At 39.5% G+C, this 19,280-nt stretch overlaps 1 protein-coding gene across 2 annotated transcripts in view; it reads right to left on the bottom strand.

Moving 5' to 3' along the window:
* The window catches only part of RABGAP1L (RAB GTPase activating protein 1 like), a 424,365-nt gene extending 406,378 nt beyond the window's left edge, over positions 1–17,987 (bottom strand). Inside the window, exon 1 of one of the 2 annotated variants that reach the window (XM_019725918.3) lies at positions 17,844–17,987. The gene's annotated coding sequence lies outside the window, so the exon portion shown is untranslated. Of the gene's footprint in view, positions 1–17,251; positions 17,446–17,843 lie in introns of those variants that run through there. The other variant, XM_019725841.3, reaches the window with a different exon arrangement.
* Between the last annotated feature and the right edge of the window lie 1,293 nt (positions 17,988–19,280).

The raw sequence follows: 19,280 nt of genomic DNA, 5'->3' as shown, positions 1-19,280 counted from the left end.
CATAAGACGCATTAGAGCTGATGGTCCGGCTAGGTCTTATTTTGGGGGAAACACAGAAGTAAAGCCTTTCTCTTTCCTCCTATTTAAGCATCCCCTCAAATGCCACCTCCCCCACAAAATCTTCAGGTTATCTTACTAATTCCGGTTAAAGAGTATGCATCGGAGGAGATCTTCAAATGCCTACACTCTCAGCTTCTTCCCCTCAAGATGAGGGTGGTTAAGGTAAAGCTGAATGGCCAGACACTTCATATATTTCAAGCCAAATAGCACACTACAATCGAGTGAATGCAACAGCAGATATGAGAGTCTGTCTTCTACTATGGCGAACACTAAAGGGATTTGCAAAATGTAAAACAATGCTATCTTCTCACTAAATTGTTGTTTTAGAAATAGTTACTTTTTACTAAAATATTTATGTTAACATGCAATGAGTTTATTACTGTTATTTTTAATAAATAAGCATTTTAAAGTATCAATTTTAATTTCTAATAGAGTAAATAGCCCCCATATACATGTCCAAGTTCTTCCCTTTTCCTAAAACACTCTTCCTCGCTCATCTGGCCACATCTAGATGCTACCAATCAATCCTTCAAAAACTCAGCTCAATAGCTACCTCTGTTTTCATCTTCTACCCTCCTACTGCAAACGATTTCTTCTACTTGAATGGCCAACTCACTTTATCTGAACTTCTCTCACAATTAACGTCTCTAAATGATTTGTCTTCCTTGAGTGCAGACTATTCATCTTGTATCTCCAGCTCAGCTCACAGAGGGCTTAAAATGAAATTTTGCAATGAATATTTCAAAAGTTGATAGTTGATAACAAACTATATCTCAAAGAACAAGGAACAAGAATATAAGATGACGTTTGAAAACTAAGGATGGGTAAAATGTCACTGCAGATTTAAAGAGAACCTCAGAAGACACTGGGTCTTAGACATCTTGATTTTAGACGTCTAGTTTCCAGAACTGTGAGAAAAGAAATTTCTGTTGTTTAAGCTGTGATATTTTGTTATGGCAGCTCTAGTGAACTAACACAAAGTTTTGGTATAAGTGACAAATTTTTTTTATGATATTAAGAAATTGTTCATTTAGATGTGAGAATGTGATTGTGATTATGTAAGAAAATGTGATTTTTGAGAGATGTGTTTAAATATCTAGGGATAAAATAAATCAATTTCTGTAATTTACAGTGCTACACCAAACAAAGAGATGAAAGAAGATGACAAACAGAAGAATTGTTCAATTTAGATAGTTATGTGTATATTAAGTAAACTATTTCCTTTCTTATAAATTTGAAATTTTCCATAATAAAAAGTTAAAAGAAAACATGTCTAGATGATATTGATTTAAAGAGAAAAACTGATCGTTCAATAAAACAGAGATTCCAAAACTGAATACCTACAATGAAAAGACTCAAAATACAATAATAGAGAAAACTGTAATTATTCATTGAACAAATGTTTGTTGAGTGAATACTACGTGCCAAATACTACGCATAGGAAAGTCAACAAGCGATATGGTCCTGCCTCATGGGCTTACAATCTAATATAGGAAAGAGATGTAACAAAACAAAATAAACAGAAATAGAAATAAACAGAAAAAATATATATAAGTATGTAAGTTTTTAGAAACAAACATTATTATTTTTTTTTTTTTTTAAGTTCCTCTTCCATTTCCAAAAGGGAGTTCCTCAGAATTCTGTTCTGGGCCTCTTCTACTCTATTCACTTAGTCATAAAAAGCGCATTTTAAACCCAGACATCAACTTTTACGATAACCATATGTCAAGTTGCCTATAGACATCTACAGTGTTTCACTCATAGACATCAAAACCTGAAGTCATATTTTTCTTCTCCCCAAACTCTGTTCCTCCTTGAATCTCTCTTGGTAAAGCTTCCCAAGAATCAGTGACTCCTTCTCTCTCACCCTTAAATCTAATATATCACAAAGTCCTATTGATTTTATCTCACAAAAACTTCTTAAATCTGTTCACTCCTCTCCATCCTCTCTACGTCCACCCTAGTTCACTTACCTGGATAGTCGTAATAATTTTCTAAATGGTTTTCCTGACTCCAGCCTTATTTTTTACATTCTATATACCCAGGCAAAAATAATCCCTCTGGAACAGAAATCTAATGTCACACTATTCTTAGGATAAAGCGCAAAATTCTTAATGATATAAGGCCCAGCATTACCTGGCCCTTGCTCATCTTTACACCACCTGTTGTCCAATCCACATTGAGCTTTCTTTTTTCATTCTTCAAATGTGCTATGTTCTTCTCCACCTCTGAGCTCTCATATCTGCTCTCACCCTCCAGCAACCCACGTCAATGACCATGACTAACTCCTACTCTTCTCAACGTGGACGTCATCGCTCTTCCGGGTAAGATGGCCCTCCTCCGAGCTACCAGCTCAGCTCATCAGGGCTGTCATTGTGCTATCACTGAGCACTGTAATCCCGACAACCTCCTGAAACGATTAACTCCATGAGGGCAGGGTCTCTACCTGGTCACTTAGTGCCTAGTACACCAAAGGCCTTGAGTGTGAATACATTAACTCCATCAACAATAATTACTAATCTTCATTTTCATATGACTTATCTTGAGTTGGATCCCCAAATCTTTTTTATAAAATGTATTGGGGTGACATTGGCTAATAAAATTATATAGGTTTCAAGTGTACATTTCTATAATACATCCTCTGTATATTGCATTGTGTATTCACTACCCAAAGCCAATCTCCTTCCATCAACATATCTTTGACCACCTTTGCCCTTTGCTACCTCCTCCCTCCCTTACTTTCCCCTCTGGTAACCAAATTTCATATTATACTTCTCAAACCAAAAAGTTATGACATTTTGTTCTGTGGAAAGATTATCTATTTTTTCCTTTAAGACTTAGAAAACTGCTGGAATTTCTTAATAAATGTCATTTTATTTTCACTTCAAATGTGAAATTTACAAAAAAAGTCCCAGTTTTCAAAGTAGAGTAGTTACAGCCCTATTTCCCCTTTCCTACTATTCCAACTTTCTTGACCTCTCAAACACTCGACTAATAAGTGTGCTATAAGGAAAGCACCTTCCCAGATATAGATATGTGATGTTTCATTGCAGAAATGCCACTATTTTTAAGACTGATAGCTTCACACACCATCCTTCTACCTAATGTAAACAGCATCTAATATTATCATTGTGTTAAGTACACAAAAAATGATCATATACATTTGTTAAACAATAAGATTTTTTAATTACTTTTGCCAAACATTGAAGCATATTTCCTTCAAGCATCACCTAAAAACTAGTCCTGAAATAAAACTAGACCATAAGAAAAATTCTTCCAGCTAAATAATCCTAGTTTTTTTTTTAAGTTAATGGAATTAAAAACAACAGAATTATTTGGGAAGCAGAGTGTCCCAACATTTCTCAATTAACATTTAACTATAATTAAAATACGTTACACTTGGGGTTATCAGAAAAAACACAGGACACCCAGTTTAAATTTGAATTTCAGATAAACAAAAAATTTTAGTATAAGTATGTCTCAAACATTGTATTTTTATTTTCTAAATCTAGCAACCACAGTTATACTAACAAATTATCAAAGGTAGCAAAACCTGAGTTTACACATTTTTCATTATAAAGGTTACATAAATTTTGAAAATTTAGAAAACAAAAGAAATCCATAATCCTATCATGCTAACACAATTAGCATTCTACTGAATTCCTCATCTTGTCCTTATATACTTTAAATGATTATATTCACTATTCCTTAAATGTATAAGTATTTCTTTATGCTAATTGTAATTATTTTCATGCTACATAATAGATCTCAGAATAAGTGTATCTATCATAACTTAAAGTCTCCCATTGTTGGAAATTTAAGTTGCTTCCAATATGCTGCTACTATAAATATTATGCTCTGAATATTCTCCTGCAACACCTGTTTTTTTATCTTTTCCTTTTTTTCTATAGTTATTGCTTTAGGATATTCTCAATTTCTAAATTACTAAATCAAAGGTTTATTAAAAGGTTATGAATAGTCTAACAATTCTAGATATATACTGCCAAATTATAATCCACTAGCAATATTTACATATCCCTGCTTTACAAAACTCTAACCATTAACTCCAAACAATAACCAGTATTACATATTACTATTTTCAAAAAACTTTAAATAGGCATAAAATAGTATTTTATTTTGCTTTAATAAACATTTATTTGATTAGTGATAAGATCTAACCAACCAGTTCCTTATAGGTTGTATTTCCTCTGCTATCAACTGTCTGCTTATCTCCTCAACCCATTTCAAAAATGTTTTTGTTCATTACAATGCTTTCCCAAGTAAAGAATGAAAGGACCAACTGCCTAAAATTCTAGTCATATGGGCCAAATGAAAAAGTATAGTTTATATCTACAATCCCCACTGCCTCCCAGAAATTATTACAAACATTACTTTTTATATAAACTCCCATTTTATTTATATGAATATTACCTCAACTTATGATTCATATACATAACTCTCATAATTAAAAATAATTAAAAAGTTGACATGAGTCAAATTTCCTTGTAGAGTCAATACCAGAAAGATCTATTCAACCTAATACCTGGATATGCCAAAGAAATGTATCTTAATTAATTTGATCATCAGAGCAGAAATCAAGTTGCAGATGTAATCTCTTTAATAATCTAGAGACCTCATTCTACAATCAGAGTGGATTCTCCAGTGCTGTCAGTCATTTTGCAAATATAAATATGTACTACTGGTTTCAAGAGAAGATAGTAAGAAACTAAGTAGCTCAGCACAAATTCAGCAGCTCCATTAGATCAGTACTCATAGCTCACATCAAGCTAATGGCAGGCCTTTAAATGACAGGGATTTTAGAGTTATCCTGATTCAATCTCTTTCCTCTTCAATCCCCCACCCATTTTGCAGAGGAAGAAACCCAGGGATAACGAAGTGAAAGAATTTTCAAGAAAGCCTTAAAGCTGGGTAGGGGCAAGAATTTCTGCTTCATTCAATAATAAACAAAATTTTGAGTGCTTTATTCAAAGCTCTAGAGACATCAGAAGTGAAATGCAAGTCCTTGCTCTCAAGGAGCTTACATGCTACTGTGGAGTGGGAAGAAAGGAGGGAGGGAGAGAGTTTCTGTGATGGGGTAAGTATTTTGAATTACGCTACATAAAGCACCGTGGCAGAGCAAGCCTGGAGGATCAAGGACTGCTTCAGACTGGGTGGCTTGGGAAAGATTCAGAGAAAATGGAGAAAGCTGAGATCTGAATGACAAGGAGAAGTCAGCACCAGGAAATTCGAACGAGAGAGCATTCTGATTAGAGAGTCACTGATATCCAAGTATAACATTAGGCAAGGTAAGCAGGGGGTGAAAGCGATGCTTCTTTTGATCAAAACGTGACCATTTAAGTATGAAAGATACTGCAGGCAAATTCAATAACAAATATGGCACTAATCTGATTTTTTTCAAGTGATACATAAATTAAGATAAAATGCTGTCATAGGAAAATATCTAAATCATGATGATTTAATTTAATCTACTTTGGAATGATACATAGAACGATTTACCAACTTTTCAACAATCACATTTGAAGGTATCAAAATAAAGACACTTTAAGATGTATAGATAATTTTTAAAATCCGTAGACGATATTAGTGAAGAAATTACAAGACAATTATAATATTTTCAAATAAGATGAAAGATTAACATTAGCCAAAAACTTCAGTTTCCAATTTTCCTATTAATTTGTAACACTGGCAGGCACAGCAGCCTAAGAAAGTCTCCCAGCGAAACTATTTATCTTTAAACAAATGATGCTAGGGATACTGGACTCAGAGAATATGTTTGTTTGTTGTCAGTAATGCTGGTCTTTTAAAAAATCAGTTATTTTTAACACATGTGTGTATTAGTTTCGCCACCACAGCCAAGTTCCTGAAACACGTGGTGTATGCTTCATACCTCTTTACATTCCTTCACAGCACCTAACATGGTGCCTTGCCAACAGCAGAGATGCAATGAAATAGCAGATACCACTAGCATAGCAGCATATAGACCTCAACAGCTTGTGACATTAAAGGGGAAAAAAAATAACTTCATTCTTTGAAATGTCTTAACACATTATCATAAAACGATTCAACAGTCCATAAGCCTTGAATAAATTAGACTCAGCTCAATCAGAAAAAATCATTCTCTAATCAAGTAAGCATTTTAATAACTAAAAGAAACCCAAACTACCATCCATTCAGTTTATCAGGTTTTCAGCCGGAATATAGATGTTATGCCACATCTGATCCAATCTGGTTCCACCTATTGGCCTTTCACAGAAAGCCACATGCCTTCCCCACCCCCCACCCCCCACACCCGTCCTCGTCTTCCACTGGAGGTCAAGGGCACAGGTTCTCTGCCCTCATTCCCCAGGTCACCCAATTCTCTCTCCTTCACCCTATTTCTTGGTTTCTTGCAGTCAATTAAAGTTACTACTAAACAAGGAATACTGAGGATTCCACCTTGGTAGCAGGGCTGAGAATACCAACATGTACGGAGTACCTTCTAGGCACCTGACACCTATTTTATTCCTTAAATTTCACAGTCATGAGGTATTATTACTTTCATTTTACAGATATATAAACCCCAAAGTAGGATTACTTACCCAAGGTCACACAGTTAGTAAGTCTGTCAGATTCAGGGTTCCTTCCTCCCCAAAAAATAGATCAATAACAATCCCCTCATAAAAAGGCCAAGACGATGGCAATGAGAGGCACAGCCACCAACACAAACGGACAAGGTCAGAAAGCAGCAAGTCCAGGTAAAGAAACTCTACAATCTTTTCCACCTCCTTGAAACCCACTGCCATCAAAACAATTACAAGCTTGACAAGGGCTGGACAAAGTTTTTCAGGCTGGTAATCTAACTTGGAGACAAAATAATTTGCTCCCATGTAACTCAAAGACTGTATTTTTATGTACTAGTTATTATTCATTTTAAGAGATTTTCATTTAATAAGGTTAATGATAGATAGATAGATAGATAGATAGATAGATAGATAGATAGATAGATAGACGATAGATCTAATTCAGTTCTAACATATAGCTCACGAATTCACTTAAAAAGTATGATTGAGGGAGGCCAGGTGGCTCAGTTGATTAGAGCGCGAGCTCTGAACAACAGGGCTGCTGGTTCAATTCCCACATGGGCCAGTGAGCTGCACCCTCCACAAACTAGATTAAAGACAATGAGCTGCCACTGAGTTGGCAGAGGGGCGGCCGGATGGCTCAGTTGGTTAGAGCGCGAGCTCTCCATAACAAGGTTGCCAGTTCAATTCCCGCATGGGATGGCGGGCTGCGCCCCCTGCAACTAAAGATTGAAAACGGCGACTGAACTTGGAGCTGAGCTGCGCCCTCCACAACTAGACTGAAGGACAACGACTTGGAGCTGATGGGCCCTGGAGAAACACACTGATCCCCAATATTCCCCAATACAATTTTTTAAAAAAAGTATGATTGAAAGTCCTAAGCGCCAGACACACAACAAGAAAGGGGAAGAAAACATTTACGCGAACTGAGTTATGCGCCAAGAACTGCTATGTCTCCTCTATGATTGTTAACTTACTCAAGATAAATAACCCTGTGTAATGAGTACTATTATCCCCTTCTACAGATAACTTCCCCGGTGCCACACGGAACCAAGATTCAAACCGAGGGCACACCAATTTCAGGGCCCCAAACAAAACAGATTTGTGCTGTTGAAAAGCCTATAGTCTAATGCAAAAACAGGCAAGTTACAATACAACGTTATTAGTATTAATATCACAACAGGAGGAAAACAGAATGCTCTGGAAGCTGCCCCATCCTTGCCACACTCCACTGCATTTCTGTTTCTCCGCTACGACTGTCAGGTCTTTAACAGACGCTTTCTTATCTCCGCTGCCCTAGCACTAAATCCATACACTGTCTTACAAATGCCTGTCGAATAAACAATGCCAGAGAATAAAATCAACTGTATAAAAAGCCATAAAGCTGTAACACTCCATACAATAAAAACGACCTTTCATACCCACAATGATATTAACTTTCTTCTGAAAATACACACTCAGGAAATCTAAATTTAAGGGAAAGTCATAAGAAAAGTATCAAGCATGTGACAACCTACGATTAAGCTGTTTTAGTCACTGTACCCTCAAAAACGTATTTTTCTCTTACAGGGGGAGGGCAAAAATACCTAACTATATTTTTCTCAGGCAACTGTAACTTTTGTTCAACCTAAGGGCAAGAAATTGACATTTAAAGAATGGTGACTCTTGTCACATGGAAGTGAAGTACAGTGTGGGGAATATAATCAATAATGCTGCAAAGACTATGTAGGGTGTCAGATGGGCACTGGACTTATTGGGGGATCACTTCATAGATTACGTGAATGCCTAACCACTGCTCTGTACACCTGAAACTAAACTAAAATCAAAAAGAATGGTGACTATTGATGATCCAAACTAAAATGAAAATGTTATTTGGAGTGTATCTAGCTATTCTGAGGTATTAGAATAGAAGGAAACTCACCCATTACAAAGTCTCATAGATTCTTAATGTTGGAAGGACCTTAGGGTCACCTATGTTGTTTACATGTGCTCCTCCTCATTGCAGAAAGAGTTCAGGTTGCTAGAAACAATCCAGTCCACTTTTTATTCAATACACCCTACACGTCTGCCTCCCTTCGCCTTTTACTCACTGAACCTCTGGACTCACACACACAATGGACGTCTTCTACTTTGCAGATGGCAGCCTTTCAAATATTCATTTGTTTGACTTATTTTATGTCGTTAGTGATTACAGAGTAATATATGTGCTTATCTACTTCAAAGATTTCTTTGATTTCTCAAAAACTATCCAGCAAAATGAAAACACCAGGCACACTTATAGGTGTTCTTTGGTAAATCTCACCCTTTTTGATTCTCATAACCATGCCCATGAAACAGGCAAGGAAAGTATCATCATCCCCATGTAAAGAATCAGCAACATAGAGCAGGAGTTGAGAGTCACTACAGCGGATTTCGGAGCTAAAGAGACCTGCCCCTTAAGACCTATCTGATCTTAAGCAAGTTACTGAACTTCTCTAAACCTGTTTCCTCATCTGCACACTGGGAATATTATAATCGCTCCTATATCACACCGTTTTTGTGAAGATCAACTAGATAATGCACATGATCTTATAATAACTAACCCATATAAACACTCAATTAACGTTAGTTCACTATTATTATTATTATGCAAAAAGAAAAAAACTAGCAAATCACTTACTCTCTCTGAATCTCAGAGCAGCACTAGATCAAGAAGTAAGGTCCTCTGTTCTACCTACATTGTCTAAAAACACCAAAAATGTTTTTTCTAGTGACTGCACCTTAATCACGACTTTTCTTCACCCACCCAGTCACCCCTTAACCAACCAAAATTCCTAAAATCTACTATTGTAATCCTCTTCCAAACAAAATTCTCAAAAGTACAAAACTGCTAAAGCTCTCACTTAGAAAAGCAAATGCTCAGTGGAACATAATAAAGTTTCACTATAATTAGCATGCAAAAATAAGGAAATTTATACGTAAAATGGAAAGTATCACATTAATTGCTAAACAAACTGGCTTCTCTAACCTACTATTATTAGATTATCTTTTAAAAACTTTACCTGGTATCTTCAAATTGTAGAGATTGCTATTTTATTGTTTGTGAAAGCAAGTGCAACAGGAGAAACCTGTTTCATCTATCAAAACTATCGACAATGTTGATAAGAAATATAAAATGCAGGCCAGAATTTAGAAACACACACACACACAAAAAAACCAAAAACCTTGAGGCCTAAACTCATTAGTGAAAAATTAAGCTGCATAAGTCATGCATAAACATTTTATAGGTTCACTGGTATTGGCAAATTGGTGGTCCTAGGATTTGGATAATAATATCTAATTTCATTTTCTCATTAACTACCAGGAAGCTTGGGTTAGTGTTAGAGTCAGTTCTAGAATACTGAGAGGGAAAATGGATAGAGGAAAGGAGACATTAACTGAATTACAATTCAGTACCAATTTGATGGACCGTAATACGTCTTTGTACAGAAAGACTGGGACAAAGGCAAATCAAAACATTAGTCCAAACTTGGCCATGAACAGCAGGACAAATATGAAACAAAGATTTAAAATGAAAGAACACAGTTCATGAGAGAAGAAGTTTGTGGAACTAAAACAATAAATGAATAAGATCTGATGGCAGATAGCTGCCGAAATAACAAAATTCCTGTAAAACCACCTAAGAAACCATATTGTTGCTAGTATATGTATAGACTCCCTTTAATGGTTGACGTTTCACTACAGTATAATCTATTGAAAGTGTCAGAACAAAATTAATTTACTACAAAGAAACAAGCTACTCAAGGAAATACCTAATAACCTCGCTAACAACCATTTGCATTTACATCATGCTCGTTAGCAGAGGGCCTCAAAATGACAAATACATCTTGAAGCACAGAATAAAGACTCTATACGGTTTATCAAAAACTAGTGTTATGTGTCTCTTAAACCTTAAAAACAAAAACCACAGGTTTGTATTTTTTCTAAAAATAGTGTTTGTTATTTGCATCCTCTGCAGAGGAAGTCTGTTTTTAAAAGTCCTGTAATTTTGATTACTGCTAATAATGAGGGCAAAATGTTGAAGTGTATATGTGGGGTAGAGGAGAGGTTGAAAAATGATTCACTGGTACATGAGTGAATTCCACACTTCCCTTTTAAAATGTGCTCCTTTCTTGGAATTTGGCATACAAAAACTCCCTTTGGGTTTGCATAACCTTCATATTTATGGCTATTTCACATGACAGTCTTCAAAGGTCAGACACCTGTTTTCAGTCAATGCCAGGTACAGTAATTTCACCACAAATTCCAACAACTAATGGGTGTGTGTGTGTGTACATACACACACACACATACACACTATGTGTATGTATATATCCTTAGAAAATGTTTGCATAGTTTAAATTAAGGACGTGTTATACATTTTATATTGCAAAAAAAAAAAAATGATAGAAAATTTGGAAGGGTTCTAACAAACTCATTTTGGGAAGCCTAACACGTCTCAAAAAAAAAAAAAGAAAGAAAAGAAAACAACTCTGTGCTAATGTGATTAGCTACTCCATTCAACCGGTGTGTGGTATCTGAGGCAGGCCACATCTTACTCTTATCACGCTACTGGGTGTGCTAGCTTGTGGAGCAGTTCAGATGCAACTGCTGAAACCTCCTGAAATGACAGGACAATATACTTTACATGTCAGAGCTTAAATAAATGAGGAAAACAGTACGGCAAAGACACAATTCATACTTATTTTGGAACCAAAGCTCATCCAAAACTCTTTGTCAACCATCCAGAAGTAACCCAGCTTTTTACCAACCGAGCAGTTATTTACTATAGCAACTTCATTACCAAGATTACCAAAATTTTCCACACACTTCCAACAGTCTTTGTATGTGTTGTCACCTGGGCAACAGTCTAAAAAGCTTTTACCTTTATAGAACTAGTGGGTCAAAGAGAGTAGAGCGTCTTCAAATTGACTGCATCATTTTAATTAGAAGCAGTAAGTGTGAAATCAAAAGCAGGCAGAAAATCCTGAGAACTAACCCCAGTGCTTCAATGTGATTAACAGGCACAACCCACTGCATTTATCTTCATTTCTAGCCACCCAATTCCCCTGTGGAATAAGGCAAGCTCCATCCAGGACTTCAAAACAGCCTCAGTCACACAGGCTGGGACAAAAATCCAAGGAACTTCTCAGAGTAAAGCATCTATCAATCCATCACAGCAGGCTGTGGTATGAAATGCGCAGCCTTGCTGCCCTAAATTCTGAAAGCTGGTCAGCTCAGGGATCTATATAAACTGCCTTTCTGCCTGAACCAGACCTGCCTCCAAAAATTAAGACCCCGTCATTTAGAAATCACATTTTACGCATAGAGGGCGCTTTGAGAAGACTTTCAAAACTGCTGCCTGCTCTGCTGCAGCCAATCTGATGCTGTCTATTTGGCAAAACAAAAAATAATGGTATCTCCTTACAAAGAAAATATTGTTCCCTTTCCGACAGTTTTAGGATTGGAAAGCTCAAGGTTGTTTCTCTAACACTGATACTTTTCCCTTCAGCTTTTATTCTAAGGATCAATACCTAAGTGCTCTCAGGGTCACATTCTAATCAGGAGCACAGCATATAAAGTTTATTTAATGTTAAGACGCACTGGGTGACTCCAAAGACAAAAATGAAAGATCAACTGAAAAGCAGAAAGGAAAGCTGGCAGTCAAGGCTCTTCACCATCTGCTGCTGACTCTTTCTTGCCTGGCTCTTCCCTCCAGGCCTTTGATCATCCTGGTCCAGGAAGGCCTTTCTCGCCACACTAGTTGTCTTATTTCACCACGTCCAAATCCTACGCACTCTTCAAAGCATGGTTTAAAAGTCACCTTTTCCCTTACCCTTCAACTACAAGTAATCTCTCCCTCCTTTCTCTAAACTGCTAGCATCTTATCTTTATCTCTTTGCCACATATTCCTTTCTGCCGTATCTTTGTTTCCATATTAAACCCCCCACAGGAGCAAGGTTCATGCCTTATTCATCTCTACTCAAACTGTTTTAAACACGATGTCTTGCAAATATTAGACACTCCAACTGAGCTTCATGAATGGCTTGAGTCAAGTGAGGAGAGAAGCCCACTAGAGTCAAGCTTGAAAGCGAGGAGAGAAGCCCATTAGCAGTCTGGAGACGTGGCTTTGCTAATAACTACCTGTGTGACCTTGAACTTCAGTCTCTTAGGGTGTATATCTGCAAAGTGAGGAGGAGGTCTAAACCACTGTGGGCTGTTACGTTAGCTGGCTGTAAAATCAATTTGGGGTCCAAACTCATCTTTTTTTTTTTTTTTTTTTTTAATGAAATGAATCTACCATTTGCTGATTTCCCTGGTATAAATACTCCCACCATAGCCAATTTCAAGCTACCAACATGATGTCACTGAACATGGAGCAAAGTGGGAAGAGAAAGGCATAATTGCCCTTGCAAACCAGCATGACGAGCCAGCTCCAGCAAGGTCCTGAAAAGGACCTCGTTCCGCCAAACTTTTCTTTCAACTTCATCTGTGTATGCGTGTGTGTGTGTGTGTGTGTGTGTGTGTGTGTGTGTGTGTGTTTTGAATCAGGGTATACATATTAATATTTCTTACTATGAGTCAAAACAATTTCGTCAAAACAATTTAGTAAGTATTCCGCTAAACAATCACCTAGTCTCTTCCCTGTATACTACACAATGCAATAAATCTTACTCTTGGTTCCATATGTAGTCTCTTCACCACCACAATTTGTATTTCTCTTCAAAAATGAGAGTTAACAGAGATGCCTACTGACATCACCAGAAGGCAAATTACAGAGAGTGGAAATTTGGCTTGGGAAGTAGTATCAGCGAAAGGCCAGTGTTCTCAACTTTTGTTCAGCCTGCAAACCTAAGGGACACAACATATTCCTACAAGTAGCAGTGGCTCTTTTACTCAAGGGTTGGGGGCAGACAAGGATGAAAAGAAGAAGAAATCTACAGTATGAAAAAAATACAAGTATTGTGACATTTGTACCCTTGCCCCCACCCCTCTGCGAACCTGGGTAGAGAAAACCAGTACTGTAAAAAGTACTGTAAAAAAGGAACTTTCCATACCTGATGTTTCCCAGCCAAATTCTCCAGCATACACTTGCATCAGTCAACGAGATCTCCTTACTGAGAATTCCCTACTGGAATTAAGTTTTTGCCATGGATTAGAGACTGACAGTATTCGTTGAATTTAAAATAGACAAGGGGAAAAACATCACAGCAAACAGTTGTTAGACATGATATTCTGGGAAAATCAGGTTTTTCCTCAAAAAAAATACTTTCTTATTGTCTTACTTCTTATTTAAGCTTACTAAACTGGGTGAGACAAGGGGAAGTTTCTTGAATATATTTTTGGCTGTCCTATGTCTATCACAACACAGTCTGTAACCAGATTTTTCATGAGTGTTTATAAAGAATTGTGTTTTCTATTTTTAAGGCTATTTAGAAAACAAGAAGGCTCAGAATTTCAAATATACTAATAATCTTTGCCCAAATCTAACTCCAAATGAACTGAAATATTAATATGTGCCTAGAAGTTTCCCAGGAAAATCCCCAAAAATTACACCAAAAAAAAAAAGAAAAAAATTTCCAAAAAGGAGTCAGCATGAGCACAAACTTGCTATACTTAAACAATGATGGCATCCTATCTGTTGAATGAGTACAATATGGAAAGTAAATGAAATATGAAAAGGAGAATGTTGAGATACAAGTTCTGCTTAATTCCACTAACTCTTCCTTATTAGAGTCCCCTTTTTTTCACATCCTTATACCCAACTGCAAACACTTGCCATAAAGTGAAAATTATTCCTCACTCTGAAAAGCCAAGAGTCAAATCAAGTCTCCATGCTCACCATATTAAATCTCTCCTTAAAACTTGAATATGCTTTACCATAACTCAGGCTCAAGGCTGTACTTTCTCTTCCTCCACTGCTTGTGACGGCAAATGCTCATAAAACTGTCTCCATAAGAAATTTCTGAGCTATCTCTGAAGAACCAGAGGCTGGAATAGCCTTGGACGGCTGGTCATCTTCAGACCCAGGGGTTGACCTATTTATATAAGGCATGAGCTGTACACATGTAGCAACTCATTGAAACTTGTGGGACATAGCAAAAAAGCTCTGTGCCTGGGAATCCCACAGGCTACAATATCGATTTCACTCTCCAAACACCCTCTATCCAGCCAGTCAGCCCCACACCACTTCAAGACAATGGAATGCAGACCCAGTTCTACACCCTCAGTACTAGACATTTTTGCTACTTAGCTACTACTCTCTTCAGAGTTAATCTCTAGAAGCCTGGCTATTCTCCCACTCACAATATTTTTACTTTGCACAACAGAATTCCTTCTTTTGACTACTCCAAAAGAATGGATAAAAAGACTTTCAGCTTTAATACTGTAACATCTGAGCTCAAATAAATATACAGCAATTTAGCAAGTTCAAGTATGGGTTAAGACAAAGAAAAAAAATTCAAGTACGAGCTTTTAGAAGTCAGAAGTTTAGAATTAGTGAGCTGATAAACATGAAAACTCCTGTTTCATATGCCAAAGAAAATTCTGTCATTCTAATAAAAAACATCATACCTACTAAAGTGAAAAGAAAATGATATTAATCATGAAACGAATAGCAAAGGAATAAAAATTCTCAGAATATTACAACTACAATATACAAAAATTGTCATCAAATAACTCAATCCCCAAGAATACTTCATATATTTATAGTCACAGCTTTTTATGTTGATTGGTATATTCACTATATGTCTCAATAGTACTAGGACCTACTCCACTACCTGTTTCCAGCTTTCCAGAATACAAAGTAGGTTATATATTTACATATAGCCACTGCCCAACTACATCCAATTCTCCCCAGATGATTTATTAATACATAATACCAGAGCACATTTTGAACTGATTTAATACACCGTGTTTCCCCTAAAATAAGACCTAGCCAGACCATCAGCTTTAATGCATCTTTTGGAGCAAAAATTAATATAACATGCGGTATTATATTATATTATATTATATTATATTATACTATACTATACTATATTATATTATATTATACCCGGTCTTATAGTAAAATAAGACCGGGTCCTATACTAATTTTTGCTCCAAAAGACGCATTAGAGCTGATGGTCCGGCTAGGTCTTATTTTCGGGGAAACATGGTAGATACCACTTACTCAGAGTCTCAACTAACTCCCCAAGAAGATAAGCATTTAATACAATTTGATGACAGTGTATACATAAAATTCATCTGGTCTTTCTCCTTTACAATTTCATCACCAGTTTCATACGGGACTATCTGTTGAGATAGTTAATCACAGGCCAGTTTTCCAGGGATAACAACTTCTGGACCAATATTTTCCGTGGACAAAATCCACTTCCAATTTGACTACAAGCAAACTTCCTGTTTGTATCTTCTGATGTCACAGTATTAGATATCTGCAGAAGTGCAGCAGAAATCAAATATAAACACTATCACGAAAAAAGTCAGAAGGTTTTCGTGAAATTGTGTTTTCAGAATTGCAACACAAGCAATTACGTACTTCCCCCCATGCACAAGAAAATTTAAAATGTATTAAGAATGCCTCAACTTTCCAGTATGAAAAATGCAGGCCTTGAAATCAGTTTCCAGTCGGCGCTGAAATCTGTCAAGCAAGCAAAAGTTCTCCTCTCTATCGCAGTGTTAATTGCTTGGCATTTCCCTTCAGTTGCATGAATCTTCAATTCTGCCACTGGCCACCTAAGTTCTGGTACGTTTTCTAAGATAATCCTGAGAGGCACAAAGCGGAAACACAAGCATCTGGACACACTGCCCTGGGATCAGAAAGCCGGTCAGTCCAGTCCCCTCGCACCCAGTCACCTCCCGCTGGCCGGTGGCCCCTTTCCACATGCTGACGCACCGCTGCCCAACCCTGCGCCGTTGGCGACCAGTGCAAAGTACTCGCCAAGTCCCAGAAAGTTTGACTCAGTTATCAGGGCACTGAGCGCCCACAGCCTGGACGAGGGGTGTCTGTCACGGCCAGGCGGTCAACTTTGAAGCGGGGCATTCCTTGCAGGTACAGATCTGCCCAGGATGCAGCCCAACCCAGACGGCAAAACCACAGCATCCACAGTAGGAGCGGAGCAAAGTGATGGGCGGAGACAGGGGGAGTGCGAGGGCCGGACACGGTCACTCTCAGAAGCCTGAGTGTGAGCAAGAAAATACCCTAACCACACACACCCGGACGCGGGGCTGCTGGGACTGCGAACCCGGCAGCAGCCACGACGCGGCAGCGGCAGAGGCGGCGACAATGTCAGGAGGGCACAGCTGGAGGCGAGCGCCCCAGTCACTACCCCGCCCCCAGGTGAGGGGCAGCGACCCCGCCCGCCCCGGCCGCGAGCAGCGGCCACTCGGGAGGACGGCGGGTCCGGGCAGCGATCGACAGTCCGGAGCTCGCCCCGTGCCCTCCTCCCGAGGTCCTCTTGCACCCCATCCCCGGCCGGGCCCCCTCCTCAACCCACACCAGGCTCAGACCGGGCGCCAACACCCCCGGCCCGGCCCGTCGCTCCCGGCCGCCCGTCAGCCCGCCGGCCCCTAGGAGGCCGCCCTCGCCTCACCTTCTCACGTCTCCGCCGGCAGGGCCGCAACAACTCTGCCAGGCGCCCGCGTCCCACCCGGCGCCCGCGCTCTGCGGCCGGGTAGGTCCCGTTCACTCGGCGGCCGCCAGAGCCCCGGGAGGGCGGAGGGAGCCGGGCGGAGGGAGCGGACAGGGAGGGGGGAGGCCGCTGGCAGGAAGAGGCGAGGGAGGGGGCGGGCTGAGGAGGAGGAGGAGGCGCGTCGGGAGCGCGCGCGTCCGGGCCCCTCGGCGCGGCGTGCGCGCTCTTGGGGGCGGCGGCGCGCACGGCCCGGCCTGGCCGCGGATGGGCTGGGGGCGAGCGTGAGCCCGCGGAGAACACGGGTTATGAGAGGAGGGACCCGGGAAGGGGCGAGAGGCCCACCGCCCCTCAGAGCCGCCGGGACGGTGTCCGCGCCCTGAGCCGGCCCGCGCGGGCTCGCTGAGGGGCGGCCTCCAGCCCGAGCGCAGTGGGCTCAAGCCCCGCCAGCGGGTACGGAGTCCTTAGCGAATTCCGAGTTGGGGGCGATTGTGCCCTTGCTCGTAACCTGGTTTACACGTTTTCATTAACGCGCAGTCATCCTCAGGGACGTCACCTTAAAGAAAACGAATTCTCCTCTCCAGTTACTCTTGTCTGCGCCTCTTGAACGGTATCGTGTGCTCAGGAAACGCTCCCTTGTTGGTTGGTTCTGTGGGACTCGGGGGACGTAGAAGAGGGAATAACCCGCGGGGAACCAACGGGAAAGCGCTCAGCCTGCTTGGTATTTATATCAAGAAAACATGCCCTCAGCTGGACCTCTCCATCCTATTGGGTAATAAACAGGCGTACAAGCTGCGTTCGGTAGAGAGAAAACAAACCAACTCGCTTTCCTCTACAAATATTGTACTGATCCTTGAACTGTCGACTTCCTCCCTCCTAGATCTTGCAGCCAGAAAGGACATGGAAATTTCCCCCGTGTCCTAAGCACTCTGTTTCTATTAAGTTTGTGTCACCTAATATTCAACCTGATCTAGGTAAATCTGTGCAATATTTTATCCCCCTAGAGAATCCTTGAGAACCTGCTTCATGCCTTTGTACATCTTCCATCGTACCTAGCATAGTGTTAGGCTCCTAGAAAGAAATCCGCAAATGTTACTGCATGAATAAGTGAATATAGGGCAGCAAGATTTAAGTTTATGTCTAATGATTTGAGCTCTACAATGTCTCCTTTAGTTTAAAACTCTCCTTTCCATCCCACTGCAATTCCTGTGCACTCATTTGTCCATCTAGATCCAAAAGCTACCCTGAGAAATACATTTGGCCAAAGGGCCCTCTCTCTCAAGTTCTTTTTCTTTTTTCCTTTTTCCTAATTTAAATGTCTGCAGACGCTGGGACGATTGAGTATTGTTAACGATGCTGTGTTTCCCCTCCCTGAGAAGGTCCTTCCTCTGTATCCCAAAAACCTACCTGACTCAAATGCTGGAAGTTTGATATTTAATAAAGTAAGGGTTAGAATAACTCAAATAGTCTGTCGATTTCCTGAGACATACAGTATCTAATTAATAAATCAGCCAACAAGTAGGTACTGAGCCTCTACTAGAGAAAGTACTGGGAAAGTTACACGACACCATGAGAAAGTCAACAGAGTGAAAAGGCCATAGTTTCTGCCTTCTGGTATCTTCTAACTAGAGAGAAGCTCTTTGACAAACAGGGCAACACTGTGGTAATTATCTGCACTCAGAAAGAAAGTTAGCCAAAGGAAAAAGAAAATAAAATGTTTAAATGATAAGTCCAAAATAAATATGGTGTCCTAAATTCAGTTCCATTTGTCTCTGAAAGCAATAATAATGGCCACCATTAGCTGTTGCCAGTTAATTCTTCTATTAAAGTTAGCATAGCATCTAAGTTACTTACAGGATCAATCCATGTACCACCTTGTTACACGGAAAAGAAAAACTGTCCCATTGCCACATGTCACACCTCTAATCACCAGGGGTCATTCTGTAAAACTGAACTGTTCCTCACAATAGAACCTAGATAAGAGACCAGTCAC

This window comes from Rhinolophus sinicus, chromosome 11, assembly GCF_057876585.1.
Source record: "Rhinolophus sinicus isolate RSI-liver-muscle chromosome 11, RSI-T2T, whole genome shotgun sequence".
Lineage (NCBI taxonomy): Eukaryota > Metazoa > Chordata > Mammalia > Chiroptera > Rhinolophidae > Rhinolophus > Rhinolophus sinicus.
Note: the sequence above shows the minus strand (reverse complement) of the source record. Positions and strands in the feature narration are given on the sequence as shown.